Source organism: Chionomys nivalis, chromosome 1, assembly GCF_950005125.1.
Source record: "Chionomys nivalis chromosome 1, mChiNiv1.1, whole genome shotgun sequence".
Classification (NCBI taxonomy): domain Eukaryota; kingdom Metazoa; phylum Chordata; class Mammalia; order Rodentia; family Cricetidae; genus Chionomys; species Chionomys nivalis.
The window spans coordinates 160,265,658-160,287,011 of record NC_080086.1 but is presented as its reverse complement, the minus strand read 5'-3'; the positions used below and the strand labels follow the sequence as shown (position 1 = coordinate 160,287,011).

Below are 21,354 nucleotides of genomic sequence, written 5' to 3'. Positions count from 1 at the left end.
TGTGTTTCCATATAAATGCTGTCTTATTGGATCACAGCAACCCTTGACAGTCAATCTCTATCCCGCAATCTAGGAAAGATGCTCTCTAAAACCCTAATGGATAAAGAGCCACTCAATAAAAAGCTGTTACTATTATTAGCTTTATTTTTTAATCTATTATCCAGATTTTAAGATTTTTTTTCCCCAGCCTGACTGAGTTGAGTTGCTCATTGACTGAGACCTTTTCTCACGCAGTCTTCAAGATCAGTGAAGGGAAACATTAGAGTGTAGCAGCAGGGATTGCTGTTAAATCCCGACTCTAAGTTCTATATCTGCTCTTTAAGTGGGTGCTTTTGAAAAAAATTGGCTAAATTCTCAACTTACGGTTCATGGGCCTCTGTGACTTGTGAGCTCTATAAGTCTCCTGAAAAGGGTTGGAGTAGACAGTGCAAAAGGTCTGCTGTGGACAGAAGCTTTGATGACTGGCCAGGAAACCTGGAAGCATGTTTTTTTTGGGAGGGGCAGGAATAGATGCTTACCCACAGGAAAAGGACTTATTTTATGAACATCATTGTTGTCCTATTGCTTGGTATCATTTATTCAAACAATGCTTCTGCTTCTAGTGAGGTAATCAAAGTTAGTAGATATATTTCCTACAATACCAACTTGTAGATATGTCTACAGGTAGACATAGCAAGTAGATATGTCTCTGCTGTTACAGAGGCTGGTAACAGTTACTAAAATCTAAAGGTAAGGAAAACAAATTATAACCAAACAATGGCTATTATGGAAGAGTTATTAGGAGATGAAAGGCAAAGCCAGTGATAAAAAGAGTTTGGAATATGACCCCGGGCCTTCCCTTTATGTCAAAGATCAGGATAGTACAGGAAAAAAAAAATGCTGTGTAATTTCTCAACATATTTTCCATTACCTTGTATATTCCAAAATCCTGGGTCTGGAACTGAGAGAGGTGTCACTTTTATCATACAAGTATATGAGCTAAGAGGTGCTCTCAATGATCCACATCAACGGGTGGTGGTAGTGGCACCAGATTTTGGGGGTCATGTAGGATTTGGAGCACTCTTAGAAGGTGGTTACTACATGACTAATTAGTCTGTCAGCATAATCTCCTGGAATTTGTGTTCTGTACCTGCAGATAGGTCTCCAGCGCTGTCCAGATATTCCAGTTATCCAGGGGTGCTCCCTTCTGAAGATGGTCTCTGATCCTCATCTCTCGTTCTCCAGGTTTCAATGCAGGGTGGGCCTGAGCCCTAGGAATCCCCAGGACTGTCTCGTGCACATAGACTGACCAGAGATTGCAGGTGGCCTCGGTGGTGTGGGGAGGGAACTTCCAGCCATGGCGCTGCTGATTGTGACCCAGCTCATGGATGGGTCCCCACAGGCCCTTACTTCTCATGTCTTCCAAAGTGATGAGCTCCTGCACAGACTCCAGATGGCACATGATGGGGTACCCTGAATGCATCCAGCCTGAGGAAGCAAACAGAAAGATGGAGCATGAAAGCAAGGTCTGCCTCCACTTTCTCCTACTGCTGAGCTTTTCCTCCACAACTCTGCTCGTATCCACTGATTCCAGAATATCTGTGCTGCTTGACTTTTCTTCAGCAATTGACACCTTCCCAGATTCAACCAATTAAGGTTTGTCATCGTCCTCACTCTGACTCTGAATGGTAGGAAGATACTTTACAGAACTTTCCGTGCTGGAATTTAATGCTTTGTTATCAAGATCTTCCTTTGCCTCTGATGCTATGATGTGATGCCCTATGCCCAGACTAGAGAAGCTAGGGTAATTTCAGTTTTCCACAAATCAGCATTGTTAACCAGATTTGTATGTCATGATAGAGATAGTTTTGTAGATAAAAATTTCCTTCTCTACCGTAGGGAGCAGGACTCTGAACTGATTCCCTACATTTATGTATCTTCTCTGCAAAGTCCTTGGTTCCAACAACTACCTCAGACTGCTTTATGCACCTCCCCTCCATTTCAGTTATGACTTATGTCTGAGGAATGAAGTCCATGTTGAACATTCTTTTTGAAAAGATCTTGACAGCCACTGGAGGCCTCCCAGCACTGAGTTTCTAGTCATAATTACTGTCTTAAGAAATTGCATTGTGTAAGATGCTAATTATTGACCTTTTATTTATAAACATCTTTCTGTCCATCATGTTTCATGCATTTCTGTTCTTCTCCCTTGCATTTTAATAACAAAATTATGGTTTACAATGCTTGGGCACTATAAAAAAGGTAAAATAATAACAAAACAGAGTTTGCTTACTGGGAGCACTCCCCTGGAGCACTCACCAGCTGCGATCTGCACATCAGCGACGATTCTCTCAGGTCTTTGGAAAGGGAAGGGCTGGGCTGCCAGCCTTGCCACAGCCTGCATAATCTCATCCCAGAGCTGCAGCAAAGGCTCTGGGTCCTCCAGAGTCTTGAGGTTTTCAGTCGGTACTGTCAGGATGATGTTGTCTGTAGCCAGTTCTCCCCAGGGTCCCACATTATCCTGGATACAGCTCTTCCACTCCTCCAGTGATGTCTTCCCTGGAAGTATATAGCATGGAACCTGCCACCCATTTTTTATTGACTAGAGAGACAGAGACATAGAAAAACAGAGAGAGAGAGAGACAGAGAGAGAGAGACAGAGAGAGAGAGACAGAGAGAGAGAGAGAAACATAGAAATGGAGACAGAGAGGGAGGGCAAGGGAGACACAGAGGAATGAAATTCTAGAAGGAAAACACCTAAACAATGTCATGCTATCATGCAGGTTCATAGGCTGTAGGTAAAGGACAAAGTACTAGACCCCTCTCCTTTTTACCCAAAATATCTATAGACCAGGGTGATTCTGCCTTCTGCCTGTGGATTTGTGACTAGTTCTGCCTCTTCCCATCTATTGATCCTTGTTATACTTCAATAATAACCTCAGAGCCACCAAGGCACCTGCAGCTCAATCTTTTTCAATGCCCAGTCGACTCACCTAGCTGGTAGTATGGGGCAGGTACTGCTTTCTTGATGGTAACAGAGAAAGGACCAAGCCGACAGTCCTTGGGCACAATGATGTACAGGAGACCACCCCAGCGGCAGGAGACTGACTGTTGTGTTTTGTCTATACGACATTTGCAAGTGACGACAGGGGCTCGAGATAGCTTCTTGGCCTTGCTTAAGTCATCAGTGTGACACCCAATCTGCACCTGGACAGACAATTATACCACATGAAGGAAATTAGAGCACCCAGGAAGCATATAGGATTTAGTTAGGGGCATATGTAAGGTGGATGTCATACAGGAATCCTAACTTCCCTTTTCTGTGAAGGATGCATGTAGGCTACATAACTATAGCAGTCCAAAGTCTTTTGGACTTAAAAGTACCTAAAGTGTTTTTTTTGGGGGGGTGTACAACAGTCCAGCAGTGACTTCCATTCAATGGGAGTTGCCCAGTTTTCAAGCATAACTGATAAGGGGCTCATGGTACCCCACTACCAAGCAGAATCCTCGACTTTTACATGGGACATAAACAAAAGGGTGGCTCTGATGTTTTATGTGAGACAGGGCTTCCTAATTGACCCATTGTGAACAGACTCAAGTCAGTCCAGATGCTGCAGAGTCTGGGGAGGGTGCACAGACCTCATCTGCTTCCCTCTGCTCGGCTTACGCCAATGTGCTCTATGGGACTGCATTTCTGCTGTTGTCAATTGAAGCCGATAAACCTGATGTCTCAGAATGCTGATGTAAGAGCCCCTACGCGTAGCAGAAAATGACGGTCAGAACTGAGAGGGCAGCAGAATTCTGCTTGGAGGTCATTTCTCCTCATGATAGAGGTAATGGGATTAATCATACCTTGTAGGAGTCAAGGTGAAGGGGACAAATTCAGGCCTCTGCATTCAGGAAAAATGGTTATTACTTGTTTTAAGAAGCTGCTTGTTTGTTCCTGGCTGCTCAGTCCCGAAATATTTACACAAAGACCATATTACTTGCAATACTGTTTGGACAATAGCTTAAGCATATTTCTCATATCTTAAAAATAACCTATCTTTATTAATCTGTGTATTGCCATAAGTCTGTAGCTTACCAGTAAAGTTCCGGCACCTGTATCCGACAGGGCTACGTGGCTTCTCTCGGATCCTGCCTTCTTTTTCCCATCATCAGTTTAATTTTCCCTGCCTCCCTCTGTTCTGCTAAGTCACTGGCCAAAACAGATTTATTCATTAATCAATAAAAGCAACACATAGACAGAAGGACTTCCCTCATCAAGTAATGGTATATAAAATAACTCTTCCTCATTCCTCTAAGGAGGTAAAATTGGAAATCAGGCTTAGGAATGACCCTGGGTCATTAGAAGTTTGAAGTTTCTGTTGTTCCATCTATAAAAAGGGCAGAAGAACCCTCTCCTGGAATCCTTCTGGTTAAAGGAGGAAGATATAAACAAGTAACTGTGGTGTGAGAGAGTCTTGGCTATGTTTGGGGCTATGCTGGTTCCAAGTGTCTAGCCTTACCTTCAGGCCAGCAGAGGCAGCAGCTTCAGAGAGAGAGACCTCTGCGCTTTGTCCTTCCAGAAGGTAGAGCCCAGTGCTTCTCCAGGCATCACTATCACCTGACAAGACACAGAGAAGGCTGAGTTCTGTGTTCCTACTGGACTGACTCTACCTGGAGCCTCCCACAGACACAGCTTTTCTTCCATGACCTCCAAGTCATCATCCACACTTACTGTACCTTTTCCTCCTTGGCCTTAATTAAGCATCACTCCAGCTCGCAATGTCTTGGAAGTACGTAGCAAAGCAAGGAGCTATCCTTGTTGAGGATCAGAACCTCCCAGGTTCTGCAAAGTCAGCCAAATCCACCTTCTCCCAGGTCAAGAATACTGCCAGCATTCTCTGCCCACTCTATACCTGGGTTGGTTCCATTGATCTCCACAGTGATGGGGTGCTCCGAGGGGCAGAGACTGGAGGAGCAGTTCTGAGTACCAAGGCCACGGGATAGTTGGGAACTATTAGTCCCAGAATGTGCCAGCTCTGTGGTCAGATGGAACATTGCAGCCTCGCAGGAGTGACTGGAAACTGAATTTTTCTTGCTCACAGCTGGAAGGCCTGCCTGTCACAGCTTCTCCCTCAGGAGAGGAATATATATAAGCAGATATATAATCAGGAACACCCTGTGCAGGAATCTGGAGGAAGCCTGTGGCATCTACTCCCAACCTTGCCAAATACTTCTTTTCCAAGTTCCCACCCCTGTGTTTCAACATAGTCTGTAACTTACATATAGCCTTTTGAAAGTGGTAGTTCCTTGTCTCTGTAGGAAGGACAAGGAAACAGCCTGGGCATAGGGTGCAAAGCACGATGCTAAGACCAAAGATGTTGAAGATGACATTCCAAGGGAAACCAGTCAAAGCAGAGCAGACTGAGTTCTGGGAAGCCAATCACCATGACTGGCCACCAATGAGCAACCCCTCACCTTCAACAACAAACTCCTGTATTTTCTTGGTATCCTGGTCACTATAAGCCCCATAGCAGAAGACACACATGTCATTGGTCAAATGGGAACCCAGACTGCAATTCAAGCCATGCTCTAATCATAGGGAATACAGTCTCTTGAGACTTTTGTCCACCCCAATATTTTCTCTCTGATCTCTAGCCAACCAACATACAGCACTGAACAAAAAAAGCTCCACCTTAGGAACACAGAGCAAGGCCTTGTGGGCAGCCAATACCACATGACCATGGCCATAGTGGGCAGCTGCTAGGAAGCAGCCAAGGGAGGTATTGAGCCCCAGAGGGAAGGCCAGGGACCCATGCACCAACAGCTGTGAGGGGACACCTCCAGTCTTGATGTCCAACTCAGAGATGCCATCCAGAAGCTGCTCCTGGTCATGCTCGATCTCCTCCCAACACCTGGGAAGAAAGTGAGAGAGCTGAAGAGACTGTACTCAGCTAATGAGCCGCTCACTCTAGCCCACCAAGTAGAGAAAGATGGCATGGTTCACAATCTTTGTTTCTTACTACTAGTGTTTGGGGATTTAATAATGTGTGTCTTATCAACATAGTGCATTTTTAGCATCTCAAAATTAATCACATATTATTATTCATCTTTGTTCTTTCTTAGCAACACACTGAACACCAGTTCTTCTCATAATTGAGGTTATCATAGATTTGAAGAGAGAGGTTATAATATATATTATTTATATATATTATAATACACATTCTCCAAATAAATCACTCCAAGAATTCTTGATTTTAGTCAGCCAAGTGAATATTCTAGCTCAAATTTCCTATGTCTTGAACATTATAAAATCATATAAACAATGCTGGAAAACCCAGCATATTAGAGAGAGACAGCACTTCTCCTATGCACAGAAACAGGAGCATGTTACAAAGATTTTTTTTTTACTTATACCTAATTATATAGCCATATATTTTTTAGGAATTCTTACTTAGGGCAGGTGAGATGGCTCAGAGGGTAAAGGCACTTACCACCAACCCTAATGATTTGAGATCAGTCCCTGAAAGCAGAGAACTAACTGCTGAAGATGTGAGAGTTAGCAAATTAGAGTTTAGAGATAATGGGCCAGGCAGAGATTTAATTAATAGACTTTTGTGTGGTTATTTTGGGTGTAAGCTAGTCAGGCGGCCGGAACAACAATTAACCAATAAGAGCATCAGATATAAAGTACATCACACATCATATCACCTTTTCTGTTTAAATAAAAAGAAAATTTTAACCTTAACACAGTAAAATTACATATAGAAAACTGGTATCAAACACGATTTACAGTAACAATATTTCTTTATGAGTCTATATTTTCATATCTAGTTTATATTTTATCATAACTAAGGAAAACTATAACTATCTGTCTTCAACCCCATCAAAGGCACCAGAAAGATATAACAAACAGTACCTAAGTAAACAGGAAGTACCTTGGAAGCAACTTCCAAAACTCTAGAATTGACTAAGACATTTTGCTGCCTAGACAGTCAACCAAAGTTTCTCTGTACCATAAGGGCATCCATCTTCAGCCTAAAAGCACATAATATCTGGCAGACTTTTCCATGAAGCAGGAAATTTGAAAGGCTCTTTCACATATTGGCCACTATATGAGTTTGCCAGTCACTTTCTTGTGTATCTTGCAAAATGTCTCACAGACTCTTTCATGAAGTGGGAACCCTAAAGGACTGTCTCACCTTCTTTAAGAAAGTTCAGTAGTCATTTTTCTGTGGGTCCCGTGTGTCCAGTTTATACAACTTATTTTCAAGCAGTCCAGACAAGAGCAATTTCTTGCCAAAATGGCAAGAAAAGTACTTTGTCATGTTGAAGGCAAATTCCATAAAGAGTTTCTTCAGTGCCTATCAACTTCTCTGAAGTAACTGGTGCTGCCAGAAACATACATGTCTCATTGTCGAGAAAAGTCTAAATTCTGAAAACCTTTCAAATGCCATATTCCATAGGTCTTTGAAATGTTAAAGATTAATAGCTCTGCATATCTAGAAAACCTAACTAACATGACAAGTTTGACTATTATAGATGACTACTAATCTGTAATTTTTAATTATACATTACATTTTAAAATGAGATATATAAACATAATAGATTAAAAAAGAGTAGAAATAAACATATAACAAAATGACCTTAAATATGTATCAGTACATCAGGAACCATACCATGGCAAAATATTCATCTCTATATCATATCCCCCTTATTTTCAATAACCATTTATAACTAACCCTTTAAAATAAACATAAACATTTATAAACAATCATATTGGGAATTTGGGCATAGTTTTCTCCAAACTACTTGCTGCTGTTTGTTGGGCAAAGTATTTTAGGGTTAGTGAAGGCCTTTCAGTGTATGTGCGTGTGGGTTGTTCCATCAAGCCACATTAACCTAGAAGGAATCCGCAGGTTCTCATCTTCTGTGGAAACAAATGCAGAATCGCTTTTCCAAAACACCTTATTCTTACACCCAAATTTTAAAATCAAGATACCTTTATGTTGGTTTAACTTAGAAGCCCATACAATGAAATGTCTCTCTGTATTTGCTCACTTGTAGTCAAAATATTTAAAGAAAACACAAAAATAAACATAATCCAGACTCTCTGTGTATATTCCATCTTTACATGGCTTACCTTTTTCTTTACTCTTTTAACCTATAACTGTCTATGCTTTTTTATTTTAATTACTTTCACTGTACCTTTGAAGACTTTCATATATTTTTTAAAACCATTTACTTCTTTTTATAACTGTCTATATTTTTTTCCTCTTTCTCCCAAGCCTATGTACATTTTTAAAACACTCTCTATCTCATTTATAAGTCTTTTATGTATGAATCTGTCCTATTGTATATCTGAAATGCTTTTCTGACAAGAAGCGCTTTTAAAATGGTAAGCAGTGTGGTCTCTGCCCTGGGTGCTGGCTCCACCTCTTGCAGCCTTTTAACATGGAGGTACATTCACCACCTCTGCTAGCCATATTCACCACCCCAGCTCCAGGGACACAGCAGGTCTTTATTACCATTAAGCAACTGGTAGCACACTGCTCACAAGCTCCATTTAACTACAGGACCTTCCAAAAGAGCCAGAGCCACCATCTCTTAAAGAAGCAGTGCAGTTTTTGGTGCTAATGCAGAGTCAGGTGGCCCTCTCTTAAAGGAGCAGCATCTCTGCTTGATGCCAGGCAACAGAGCCTACCTAAGAAAGAAATGTGGCTACCAAAAAGCTGTGCTTGCCTCCTAAGCTAGGGAAGGAAGAACCTTCAAAGATTTCAAAAATCCCCAGGCCTCTAGGAGAGGTCTCCCTGCTCTGCTTTGTGAAGGATCTTTCTTGCTCTGTATTTTTGTGCATGTATGGGCCTTTGTACCCCTTTAAAAAGCCTTCCTTTACCAGCTGAATCTGTCTGTTGTGATCTTCTGTGTTTGAGATTTTCCCTGCTTGTTAAATTTTAACTGACAGGGAAAACAAAACCAATCAAGACCCCAACATGGTGACAGAATGAAATATTGGATAGGACAGATGACATTCAGACCTTGTCCAAGCTGAACATTCTGGTAGACTAGAAACATTAGCAAGTAGTGGCCAGGTGGCTAACATGGAGTCAGTGCCAGGCGATGTGCTCAGGAGTGGGAAGTATGGTAAAGTGGAACTCCAAGACAATTCTGGTTTAACAGGGCTGGGAGAGGGCTCTGTCCACAGGTTGTTCATGTTGAGTTTGTATAAGGAGGATCTGCATCTTAAGAGCTAAGAGATGAATGAGAGAGAAAGCACCTTGAAAGTCAAGTGTTTGATATTAATTGTTTAGATTTTTAATAACCAGATTTTCAAATACCATGATACCTTAATTTTTTTTAATAAAAGACATTTTACGTTGCATGTTATCTTGTTTGCCTTAATAGAGAAAGCCAAACTATTTTAAAGATGTGACATGATCATGAAATGATTATAGGGTTCCTTTTTTTCTCCCTTAAAGGACAAAACTATAAAATTCTTCATATTCAACAAAAGGAAATAAGTTTCTATGGAAAATTTTGACATTATATTGTGACTAAAAATTCTCATTATGAGATTCTTCTTAAACAACAAATTATTTTTAAACAGAACACAAAGTAGGAGTGTGTAATGACACCAACAATTGGTCGCACACATAGACACATGTAAGTAAATACTTTGTGAGAAACATTAATGAAAATTCCAAACACTCAACTACTTCAGTGTAGCATTGCTTTTCTTTCAGTTGTTTTTTTTTTTAATCAGGTTATAAAAAGCAGCAACGTGAAAATTTATTTCCATAGCAATTGCTTGTGTTAAGGTCTAAATACCATTGGCAAGAATGATGTGTAGAATTAAGCAAACATCCAACAAACTGCATATGAGCGAAGTAAGAGATAGTATATACTGAAGAAAGGAAACAACAAGAAAATCCATTTGGGGTTGTTCGTTTCATAGCTTTTGGCACTCAAGCACAAGGCATCAGTTAGTCAATTGCATGAATGGTGCTTAATGAGGTCAACTAACTTGCTCATGGGCACAGGACCAAGAAAAATGAAAAACTGGGGTTCAGATTCAGGCCTCTCTGACTCAAACACCATGCCATTAGTTAAGTCTTGCTTGGTTATCTCAGGAATACTACCAAGAGATAAATAAACAGCTACATAGTACCACATCTGCAAATACATCCTTCATATCAAAGCATAACACCATAGAAGCACAGAGTGAAACACTAAAATTCTACTAAAATTAATTGATCTTTTTGAAATGAAGGAGAAAATAACCTCTACCTAACGTTGTTTGTTAAGGGGAGTTTATTTTTGCAGGCACACACACACACACACAAAATGAACTGAGATCTACTGACTGCCAATGATTGTTACTTAACCGTATTAAAACCATTTTTCAAAGTTTTTTTCTAAAATTATGAAATAACACCTTATGTCATATTTATTTTTGAAAATATTTTCTAATATATTAGAATTCAATTAACAAAAAATCAGTGAGTATTTTAATGTTCTTATTCGAATTGAAACATTTTCCATGGACATATATAAGATATAGGTTTATGTGAATTATGTGGATTTTTATTAACAGAAATTCTAACATATTCTTATATTAATTGGAAACTTGCATTTTTTGCATATTGCTGCTTTCAAGTGTCACTTTGGACTGTCTTCAACAGATTATGACTATCTAGTCATCACCTTGTTAGCTAAAGGGTAAAATTTTAGGTTAGAAATGGGGAGTTGATTATAGGGTCTATCACACACCATAGTAATGATATTAAATACTTCTGTGTATTTCAAAATCACTAAGAGAAAATAGTAAATGTCCTCACTACAAGCAGTGATAAATATGTGAGGTAATGGATATGCCAATTCTTTTGATGTTATCATCCCATATGTATATATTTGTATGTACATCATGGCATCATATTGTATATATATATGAGGAAAGAAAACTTACCATAAAATGAGTTAGCCAAATTTTGGTAATTGTGAAAAAGCACCTGAAGAAATTGGTTTAAAAGAGGAAAGTTCTTCCCTGCTCCCATATCCACCCTTTCTTTATCCCTACCATCCCATTCTCCCAAGCTTCCCCCATCCTCCCCTTCTCACTTTTCTCTCCCCATCTCACTTATCCCCATCCCAACTCACCCCAAAGTTCCCAATTTTTGCCCAGCAATCTTGTCTACTTCCAATATCCAGGAGGATAACTATATGGTTTTCTTTGGGTTCACCTTCTTATTTAGCTTCTCTAGGATCACAAATTATAGGCGCAATGTCCTTTATTTATGGCTAGAAACCAATTATGAGTGAGTACATCCCATGTTCATCTTTTTGGGTCTGGGTTACCTCAGTCAGGATAGTGTTTTCTATTTCCATCCATTTGCATGCAAAATTCAAAATGTCATTGTTTTATACCGCTGAGTAGTACTCTAATATGTATATATTCCATACTTTCTTTATCCATTCTTCCATTGAAGGGCATCTCGGTTGTTTCCAGGTTCTGGCTATTACAAATAATGCTGCTATGAACATAGTTGAACAAATGCTTTTCTAACATGATAGGGCATCTCTTAGGTATATTCCAAAGAGTGGTATTGCTGGGTCCTGGTGTAGGTTGATCCCAAATTTCTTGAGAGACCACCACACTGATTTCCAAAGTGTTTGCACAAGTTTTTATTTCCACCAGCAATGGATGAGTGTACCCCTTCCTCCTCAACCTCTCCATCAAAGGCTATCATTGGTGTATGTGATTTTAGCCATTCTGATAGGTGTAAGATGGTATCTCAAAGTTGTTTTGATTTGCATTTCCCTGATCACTAAGGAGGTTGAGCATGACCTTAAGTGTCTTTTGGCCATTTGAACTTCTTCTGTTGAGAATTCTCTGTTCAGTTCAGTGCCCCATTTTTTAACTGGGTTAATTAGCATTTTAAAGGCTACTTTCTTGAGTTCTTTATATATTTTGGAAATCAGACTTTTGTCTGTTGCAGGGTTGGTGAAGATCTTCTCCCAGTCAGTGGGTTGCCTTTTTGTATTAGTGACAGTGTCCTTTGCTTTACAGAAGCTTCTCAGTTTCAGTAGGTCCCATTTATTCAATGTTGCCCTTAATGTCTGTGCTGCTGGAGTTATACGTAGGAAGCGATCTCCTTTGCCCATATGTTGTAGAGTACTTCCCACTTTCTCTTCTATCAGGTTCAGTGTGTTCAGATTGATATTGAAGTCTTTGATCCATTTGGACTTGAGTTTTGTGAATGGTGATAGATATGGTTCTAATTTCATTCTTCTATAGGTTGACATCCAGTTATGCCAGCACCATTTGTTGAAGATGCTTTCTTTCTTATATTGTGTACTTTTAGCTCTTTTATCGAAAATCAGGTGTTCATATGATTGAGGGTTAAAATCCGGGTCTTCTATTCGGTTCCATTGGTCGACTTCTCTGTTTTTATGTCAATACCAAGCTGTTTTCAATACTGTAGCTCTGTAAGAGAGTTTGAAGTCAGGAATGGTAATGCCTCCAGAAGTTCCTTTATTGTATAAGATTGTTTTGGCTTTCCTGGGTTTTTTGTTTTTCCATATAAAGTTGATTGTTGTCCTCTCAAGATCTGTGAAGAATTTTGATAGGACCTTGATGGGGATTGCATTGAATCTATAAATTGTCTTTGGTAGAATTGCCATTTTTACTATTTTGATCCTCCTAAGGGAGCCATCTTAGGGTTGGCAAGAGACAGGGAGGTGTCCCCAGTTAGTTCCTTGGGAAGCTGATGAGAGGGAACCTGAATTGTCCCTATCCTATAGCCATACTGATGAATATCTTGCATATCACCATAGAACCTTCATCTGGCGATGGATGGATGGATGGATGGATGGATGGATGGATGGATGGATGGATAGATGGATGGATGGAGACAGAGACCCACATTGGAGCATCGGACTGAGCTCCCAAGGTCCAAATGAGGAACAGAAGAGGGAGAACATGAGCAAGAAAGTCAGGACCGCGAGGGTTGCACCCACCTTCTGAGACAGTGGGGCTGACCTGTCTATTGGGAGCTCACCAAATCCAGCTGGACTGGGACTGAGAAAGCATGGGATAAAACCGGACTCTCTGAACATGGTGGACAAGGAGGGCTGATGAGAAGCCAAGGACAATGGCACTGGGTTTTGATCCTACAGCATAAACTGGCTTTGTGGGAACCTAGCCTGTTTGGATGCTCACCTTCCTAGACCTGGATGGAGCAGGGAGGACCTTGGACTTCCCACAGGGCAGGGAACCCTGACTGCTCTTTGGACTGGCGAGGAAGGGGGAAAGGAGTGGGGGCAGGGGGAAAGGAGTGGGGGAGGAGGTGGAAATTTTTTCAATAATAAATAAAAGTAAATAAAAAAAAGAGGAAAGTTCATTTCAGCTCTTGGTTTGCTAAGGTCAGCTAACTGCATTGTTTGGGGACTGTGCTGAGTCAGCACATCCAAGCAGGAAGAACACTGTGAAGCAACACCGCTCATCTCAGATTTCTTGGAAGCAGAAAGAACAAAAGAAAAGGAAGAAGAAAAAAGGCAGCGAACAAGACACTCCCTTCCAGGAAATGCCTTCAGCGTTCCAGTGACCCATATTCTAGTTTCAAGCACCTACTAATAGAGACATCAAATTATGACTTCATCAGCTGATTAACCTACTGGCAAGGTCAGAGCCCTCAGGAGTCAAAAATCCAGGCCTTTGATGAACGCACCTGTGGGGACATTTAACATTCAAATAACAGCCTGACATCAGGTGAAAGGATGGCATCTTTTTTTTTATTAAAAATTTCTACCTCCTCCCAACCTCCAATTTCCCTCCCACTCCTCCCATTTCCCCTCCCTCTCCAGTCCTAAGAGAAGTCAGAATGCCCTGCCCTGTGGGAAGTCCAAGACCCTCCCCCTTCCATCCAGGTCTAGGAAGGTGTGCATCCAAATAGACTAGGCTCCCAAAAAGCCAGTACATGCAGTAGAATCAAAACCCGGTGTCATTATCATTGGCTTCTCAGTCAGCCCTCATTGTCAGCCACATTCAGGGAGTCCGGTTTGATAACATGCTCGTTCAGTCCGAGTCCAGCTGGCCTTGGTGAGCTCCCATTAGATCAGCCCCACTGTCTCCATGGGTGGGCACACCCCTCCTGACTTCCTTGCTCATGTTCTCCCTTCTTCTGGTCTTCATCTGGACCTTGGGAGCTCAGTGTGATGCTCCAATGTGGGTCTCTTTCTCTATCTCCATCCATCGCCAGATGAAGGTTCTATGGTGATATGCAAGATATTTATAAGTGTGGCTATGGGTGAAGGCCAATTCAGGCACCCTCTTTTCTGTTGCCCAAGGACCTAGCTGGGGAAATCCCCTTGGACACCTGGGAACCCGTCTAGAGCTACGTCTCTTGCCAACCCTAAAATGGCTCCCTTAGTTAAGATATCTTCTTCCCTGCTCCCATATCCACCCTTCCTCCATCTCAACCATCCCATTCCCCCAGTCTCTCCCCAGTCCTCCCCTTCTCCCTTCTCTCTCCCCATCTCCCCTTCTTCCCAACCCACCCCCACTGAGCACTCTCAACTATTGCCCGGTGATCTTGTCTACTTCCAATATCCAGGAGGATAAATACATGGTTTTTTTTTTTTTTGGGGGGGGGTTCACCTTCTTATTTAGCTTCTCTAGGATCATGAAATATAGGCTCAATGTCCTTTGTTTATTGCTAGAATTCGTTTATGAGTAAGTACATACAATATTCATCCTTTTGGGTCTGGATCATCTCACTCAGTAAAGTATTTTCTATTTCCATCCATTTGAATGCAAAATTCAAGATATCATTGCTTTTACCACTGAGTAGAACTCTTAAGTGTATACGTGCCACACCTTCTTTATCCATTCGTCTATTGAGGGGCACCTAGGTTGTTTCCAGGTTCCGGCTATTACAAATAGTGCTGCTATGACAACATAGTTGAACAAATGCTTTTATAGTATGATTGGGCATCTCTTGGGTATATTCCCAAGAGTGGAATTGCGGGATCCTGAGGTAGGTTGACTCCCAGTTTCCTGAGAAACCGCCACACTGATTTCCAAAGTGATTGCACAAGTTTGCATTTCCAGCAACAATGGATGAGTGTTCCCCTTACTCCGCATCCTCTCCAGCATAGGCTATCATTGGTGTTTTTTATTTTAGCCATTCTGACAGGTGTAAGCACAGACAATAAGCGCAACAGTGAATAAATGAGATGTCCTGAAACTGAGAAGCTTTTGTAATGCAAAAGACACTGTCATTAAGACAAAAAGGCAACCTATGGAATGGGAGATCTTAACCAACCCCGCATCAGACAAAGGTCTGATCTCCAAAATATATAAAAAACTCAAGAAGCTAGACATTAAAACTCCAATTAACCCATTTAAAAATGGGGGTACTGAACTGAACAGAAAATTCTCAACAGGAGAAATTCAAATGGCCAAAAGACACTTAAGGTCATGTTCAACCTCCTTAGCGATCAGGGAAATGCAAATCAAAACAACTTTGAGAAAGGATGGCATCTTAATGCGATCAAGAAGCATTTTCCTACTGCTAAGGGTGTTAATAAGATAAAGTTATTTAAAATGTAATTTTAATGTTGTAATTATAGGGAAACTGTTGAGAATTTAACAGTTTTATAGTTGAAACAATCACCAGTTACACACTGCCTGTTTCCACATTTGTTTTCTCATGTTCATATTCCACCTGCATATGTACCAGCTCTATGAATTTGGCATCATTTTAACAGAACTGCATGTCTTAATATTGTCTACTGTATTGAGAGTATTTTCTCTTCCCTTTGAGGTCTCTGAACACATGATTTCTAATGGCCACATAATCATCCACTCTATAACTGCAGTATTCACCACAGATTATTGGAGTCCTCTGTTGCAGACAATGTGTCTTTCTTTGTTTCATTTGATAGTGACAATGTCACTAAGAAATATGTACTGAATATTGCCTCATCCCTTACCTTCTGTCCTTGTCCTGTATTTGTTCTTTTTTTGTAAATATTTATTTATTATGTATACAATATTCTGTCTGTGTGTATGCCTGCAGGCCAGAATGGGCACCAGACCTCATTACAGATGGTTGTGTACCACCATGTGGTTGCTGGGAATTGAACTCAGAACCTTTGGAAGAGCAGGCAATGCTCTTAACCTCTGAGTCGTCTCTCCAGCCCCCCTGTATTTGTTCTTTATCTCCGTTGTGAATGCTTTTTAATGAGGGCTCTGCATACCAATCTCTGTCTCTGTGTAAGCTCCTTAGGAGCCCAGTCTCTAACAGTGGTAACATGGCAGTTCTAACAATATTATATACTCATGTCCCATCAGCCAGTCATTCCAATTCCATAGACATAGGGAAGTCATAAAGATACATTGCAGCCCATCTGTGGGAGTAAAAATCCTAGAAAAATAAAAACTCATATTGGAAATTCAAGTCTATCATTAAGGAACTTAAGAAAAGATTATCTCATATCTACACACAGAAGCACAATAGAACATTCAGCGCATATTGGCATTCTGTTATGTAGCCATGCCCAGCTTCATAAAGACTGAGTGCGAAGAGTAAGTGGAGAAAAACAGAGAGTGTGTTCCACTCTTTCTCAAAAAAAAAAAGAGATTAATACTGATATGTATGTATATGTCTGCTCATGCATATAAAGAAATAATGCAGCATGCACTTATTAAACTGGAGGGAAAGAAGAAATTGCATATGGGAACAGAATATAGGTTTAGAATTTAATTTTGAGATGCAGAACTTTTTGGCATTATTCTAAAAAGTAAAACATCAAAAGCAAATAAATAAGCAACTGGACAGTTCCAGGTACCCAGTGATATAAGTACAGAAAAGGGAATTGTTCTAAAGTGCATCAAAGTTCAGCGACCTAACTTAACATATCCCTAGGATGAAAGGCACAGGAAATAATCATTGCTATGGTTTATTGTTAAGAAATCTCTGTTACTATTTGCCTATCTTTCCCCCCCACTGAACCCCACCCCACCTTTCTTTCTTCTTATTCTCAACTGAGAGCAGCTTTTTAAAAAAATTTTTTTTTCTTTTATTGAAAAGAGTTTTTCCCCCCCTGGCATAATGAATCCTGATTATGTTTACCCCCTCCCTCCATTCCTCACAGTTCCTACCTCACTATCCAGACATACCCCTTTCTGTCTGAGAGAAGTTTTTAAGAAACTTCCTCCACACTATTCTCTGTCTAATTCAGCTTCTTGGGAAACCTAATCTGCAAAGGGAAATCTCTATTTGTTTATATTTCTTCATAGGAAACCAACCTGCAAAGCGACCTTGACTTGCTACAAAAAACTCCTTGGGGTTCCCATCAGTCAGCAATTCCACAATCATTTTGCTGTTGGTAGTAGTCATCTGAATTTTGCAACTATTGGATGTGTATTGCAATAAAGCACGTAGTTCATTGTGTTGGTGTCTTACAAAATGGGAAAAAAATAAAAACAGATCTCTAAAGAGATTATGGAGACTAAATAAAATCCTCATTGTTCTGAATTTAAATGAGAAGCACCGTGTGTAAACTCTGATGTACTAAAACAGAGAGATCTTTCTTACTTTTGATCACTCGGAAGAGCTATAGACAATGGCTTAGTACAAATAAATATGTCCCACAAAAGGGACAGAATCCCATGAGGAATCATTGACAGCAGCTCTGAGATAAGAAATGCACATGAATGACCTGAAACCTCACACAGCTAACTGTAAGGAAGCCTGGCGATGTTGTAGAAAGGATTGGTGACATCCCTGTGGTTGTGCTCACAAGAGTTTATGTCTGTGGAGCAATACAGCAGTGCAGATAGAGTGTACTAATGTGTGCTATTTGCTCCAAACTAATCAGAAATGAAGCTGTAGATTAAAGAAAATCTCCCTATCCTGAAACTGGGGCCGTAAAACAGGCTTGCAGAAACCTGCTGTTCATAGAATTTGAAAGCCTGGAGCTAGTGAGTGGCAAAAGCTAGTGATCTGGTTTATTGCTTATGTGCAGTATCTGCTAAGGGCCTGCTGGAGCCAGACCCTCCCCACTCTCCAGTATAGAAGGTGACTCTCAGACTCTTCTTATCATGTTTTCCTGGACCTTCCAGTACTGAGTAGCAGGGCTTGGGGGAGTCAACTCCTCAGAGCAATCAAGTATGCTCTTACCATTTTGAGGTCGAGCTGCATGTACTCTTCCATTTTCCTCTGCTGACTAAATTCTTGCAGTAGATGGTAAGACTGACCAGAAGCTGACCACTCTCAGGGGTGGGCCACAATTGCCAAGAGGAACAGTTTACTGCCTCTCTAGTTCTGTGAATACTTAAGTTTCATAGAAAATGAAACTTAAAAATAGAAAGCCAGGAAGCTTCAGGTTTAGTAGCAGAGATGGAAAATGTAGGTGAAGATGAGGAAAAACAGGTTTCCTTTGTTGAGAGAGAGAATTCTCTGAGGCCACCGAGAGAACTAGGATGCTGAGACTTAATGTCAGGAGACATTTAAGGTGTCAGATCAACGCTTTGGCGTTCATGGTTTCTGCTGAAAGAATTGCGGTGACTTGGAAGCAGCCAGAGACAATTGAGGGATAAAAGGTCATGGTTGGTCTCCAGTAAAACCCTGTGTACAAACACAGGGATCTGACCCGCAGGTCTGAGCTTTCAATGGGCTGCAGAATCAAAGTTTAGGTCAAATCAGATTCATCTTGTTGTGGGCTTGCCTGGTTAGCCCCTCACCCCCAACCCTCTCTGCAGGGAAGGAATCTCAGGCACCTTCTTGGGACTGAGGGCCCTGGGCACTGCTTCCACTCACTCACCACTGACATCTCTTTCTCCCTTGGGGCAGGATTTTCATTTCTCCAGAGAAGTCCATTTAAAGATATTCCCAGACCCTGTGGTGGTTAAAGTAGACCTCTTGATTAAGTTTTCATCACTAGAACATCAGCAGAGATCCATGTAATAGTCTAGACATCAATAACAGAGATTATTTTCTACGTTAAACCCAGGTACTGTGTATGCTCCAGGAATCATGACTGGGTGTAAGAGTAGAGCCTGGAGATGTGTTGTTCGTATTGTAACAAAAGGTAAATGAAACAATGGAAATGGGACAGAGAGGAAAGCGTGGTGCTGGCTACATCATGGAGAACATGCCATAATCCTGAACTAGCTACCTATGCTCATGATTCATAAGAAATATAAAATGAGAAATTGTTAATCCACTGTGGTAATTTCTTTACATATGGAAAAAGCAAAATTAATCTTTAATATCTCAATGCCCCCCAAAAACCTAAAGTTAAATTCTTGATCTTTTCTATGAAGTCTCAGTAAATGACATCATTGTTAATCATTATGATCAAAAATGTCAATTCATCTTTTTCATTTCTTACTCCATATCTGGTCCATTAACCCAGACTGCTAGATTCTATCTTGGCAACAAAGTCCCAACTATGTCTCTTTCTAGGAGCTCATCTATTGTCCTCCTAGACAGGTTGCCGGGAACTCTCACATAATCTATTTCAGGGGCTACTTATGGATTCCTCCTCTATTTTGCATCCTACCCTCTATTCACCAGCTGTAGGATTCCTTTTGCTGGTCACTTGACGATTTGTACTTATGGCCATTGTCTAGACTCTGCCTTCTTTTGTGCTGCATTTGCTGGGCTACCCTACCTTAACCCAGGTGGGTTCAGCTAGGTGAGGCAGAGGTTGTCCATGCAGTGAAGCGGGAAGGAAGAAGGTCGTAAGGTTGGTGGTTCCTATGGGATTTATCTCTATTAAACACCATATATGCTCCAGGACTCCAGTTAATACCAGACAGACATCTCATCTGGGGACTTACTCCTGCTTGGCAGGCTGATCACAAGTCCAGCATCTATAAGGTGACCACCACACCTGGGTCGCAACAATGCCACCATTTTCTTCAGTCTGTCCTACTATTTGGAATGAGGTCCAGTCCTGTGTACTTTTCTAATGTTCTCTTACCTGAACTATGAGTTCTGTATACTCAATTTCTTCTGCTTGAAATACCATAGAATTCCAAACAAACTTGATTGACGCCTTCCCTGAAGAGGCTAACCAGCCTTTACTCTCCCACTCGTTGTTCATCTCAGGTCATGCCTTTTCCCCTTAGGGCTCCTTTCAATATCTGATAGAATTCTTATCTATTGCTTTGCTTACCTGCTGATTTTTTTCCACTGATATGCATGGTATCACACAGTCCATTCTGATTTTTGCTACATTCCCATTTGCAGTAGGCTGGGCCGAACTGCATAGAGATACATCAGTGTTTTCTGACTCATTTAGGACACTGATGAGCAGTCTATGTTTCAGGCACTCCATGTGGAGAAACAATGGCAAATAGGGCAAGCTTTTCTAGGAAGTGAGTGATTGCTTTCCCAGAGAAGGGAGTGGCCAGATGGACTGGCTTTTCTTGTGCCTTGAGGCATTTTCGTGGCCCTGTTTTTGATTTGCAGCAGTAAGAAAAATGAGTAAAAATGATCACTTGCATTTAAATGGACACTCACTGAAGAGTGGCCACCAGCGTTATCTACAAAGAGTTAGAATCTATAAGGGGTTGTAGGGGCACACTCACCTGATGTGGAGTGGGATCTTGGGTACCTTCTTAGAGACCTTGAATCTGTCTATATCTCCATAGACATCTGTGAAGGGCACTCCAGCCACACTTGTCACCTGGTTCCCCGGGAAACTGGACAGCACTTTGTCATGGCCATGTTCACTGGCCCAATACTAGGCCTGGCCTCCAATGAGCAAGCCTCCACCACGCTTCACAAACTGGACCAGCTTCTCAGTCAAACTGTCATTGTAGGCATCAGTGCAATAAACACCCAGAGCCTCTCCAGGCTCAGACTGAACCAGTGCTTCTAGACCAGAGTCACCTAGGATGTTTTCTAATGATGCCAAGGAGGAATGCACTGTGATGGGACCCCCGGGGGAGGGGCAGAGCCAGTTCACTGCATTGACAAGAAATGGAGGGAATTGAGCATGCAGCAGGTAGCCCTCATAGGATGTGACCACCAGGTAGCCTTGGCCATAGGAAGAGGCAGCAATGAGTACCTGGTCATTCACCATCACTGGGAAGGCAGCCTCCCCAAAAAGAAGGAGATCACTAGGAACGGGTTCTTTGGGATGACCCCAGCTGGTCACTCCATCCATGAGGGTCTCAAAAGTAGTGTCAAAATTTGTTCCCATGCTTCTTTCAGATGCGACAGAGTAAGCAGAGACTAAGATTGGTCAAAATAGATAAAGGAACCAGTTAAAAAATAAAAGGCAAGCAACTAAATGAATTCTGTCTGCAATTGTGACCCTGCTTTCATGTGCGATCATTCCCCATCATGGGACCTTTGGGGGACTGATTAGGAT

The 21,354-nt window shown here is 41.3% G+C and overlaps 1 protein-coding gene and 1 pseudogene across 1 annotated transcript in view; both read right to left on the bottom strand.

The window, feature by feature from the left end:
• The window catches only part of LOC130876383 (TRPM8 channel-associated factor 2-like), a 55,137-nt gene that overhangs the window by 879 nt on the left and 32,904 nt on the right, over positions 1-21,354 (bottom strand). The gene's annotated exons all lie outside the window — the stretch shown is intronic.
• Positions 1,097-21,183, bottom strand: LOC130877360 (TRPM8 channel-associated factor 2-like; annotated as a pseudogene).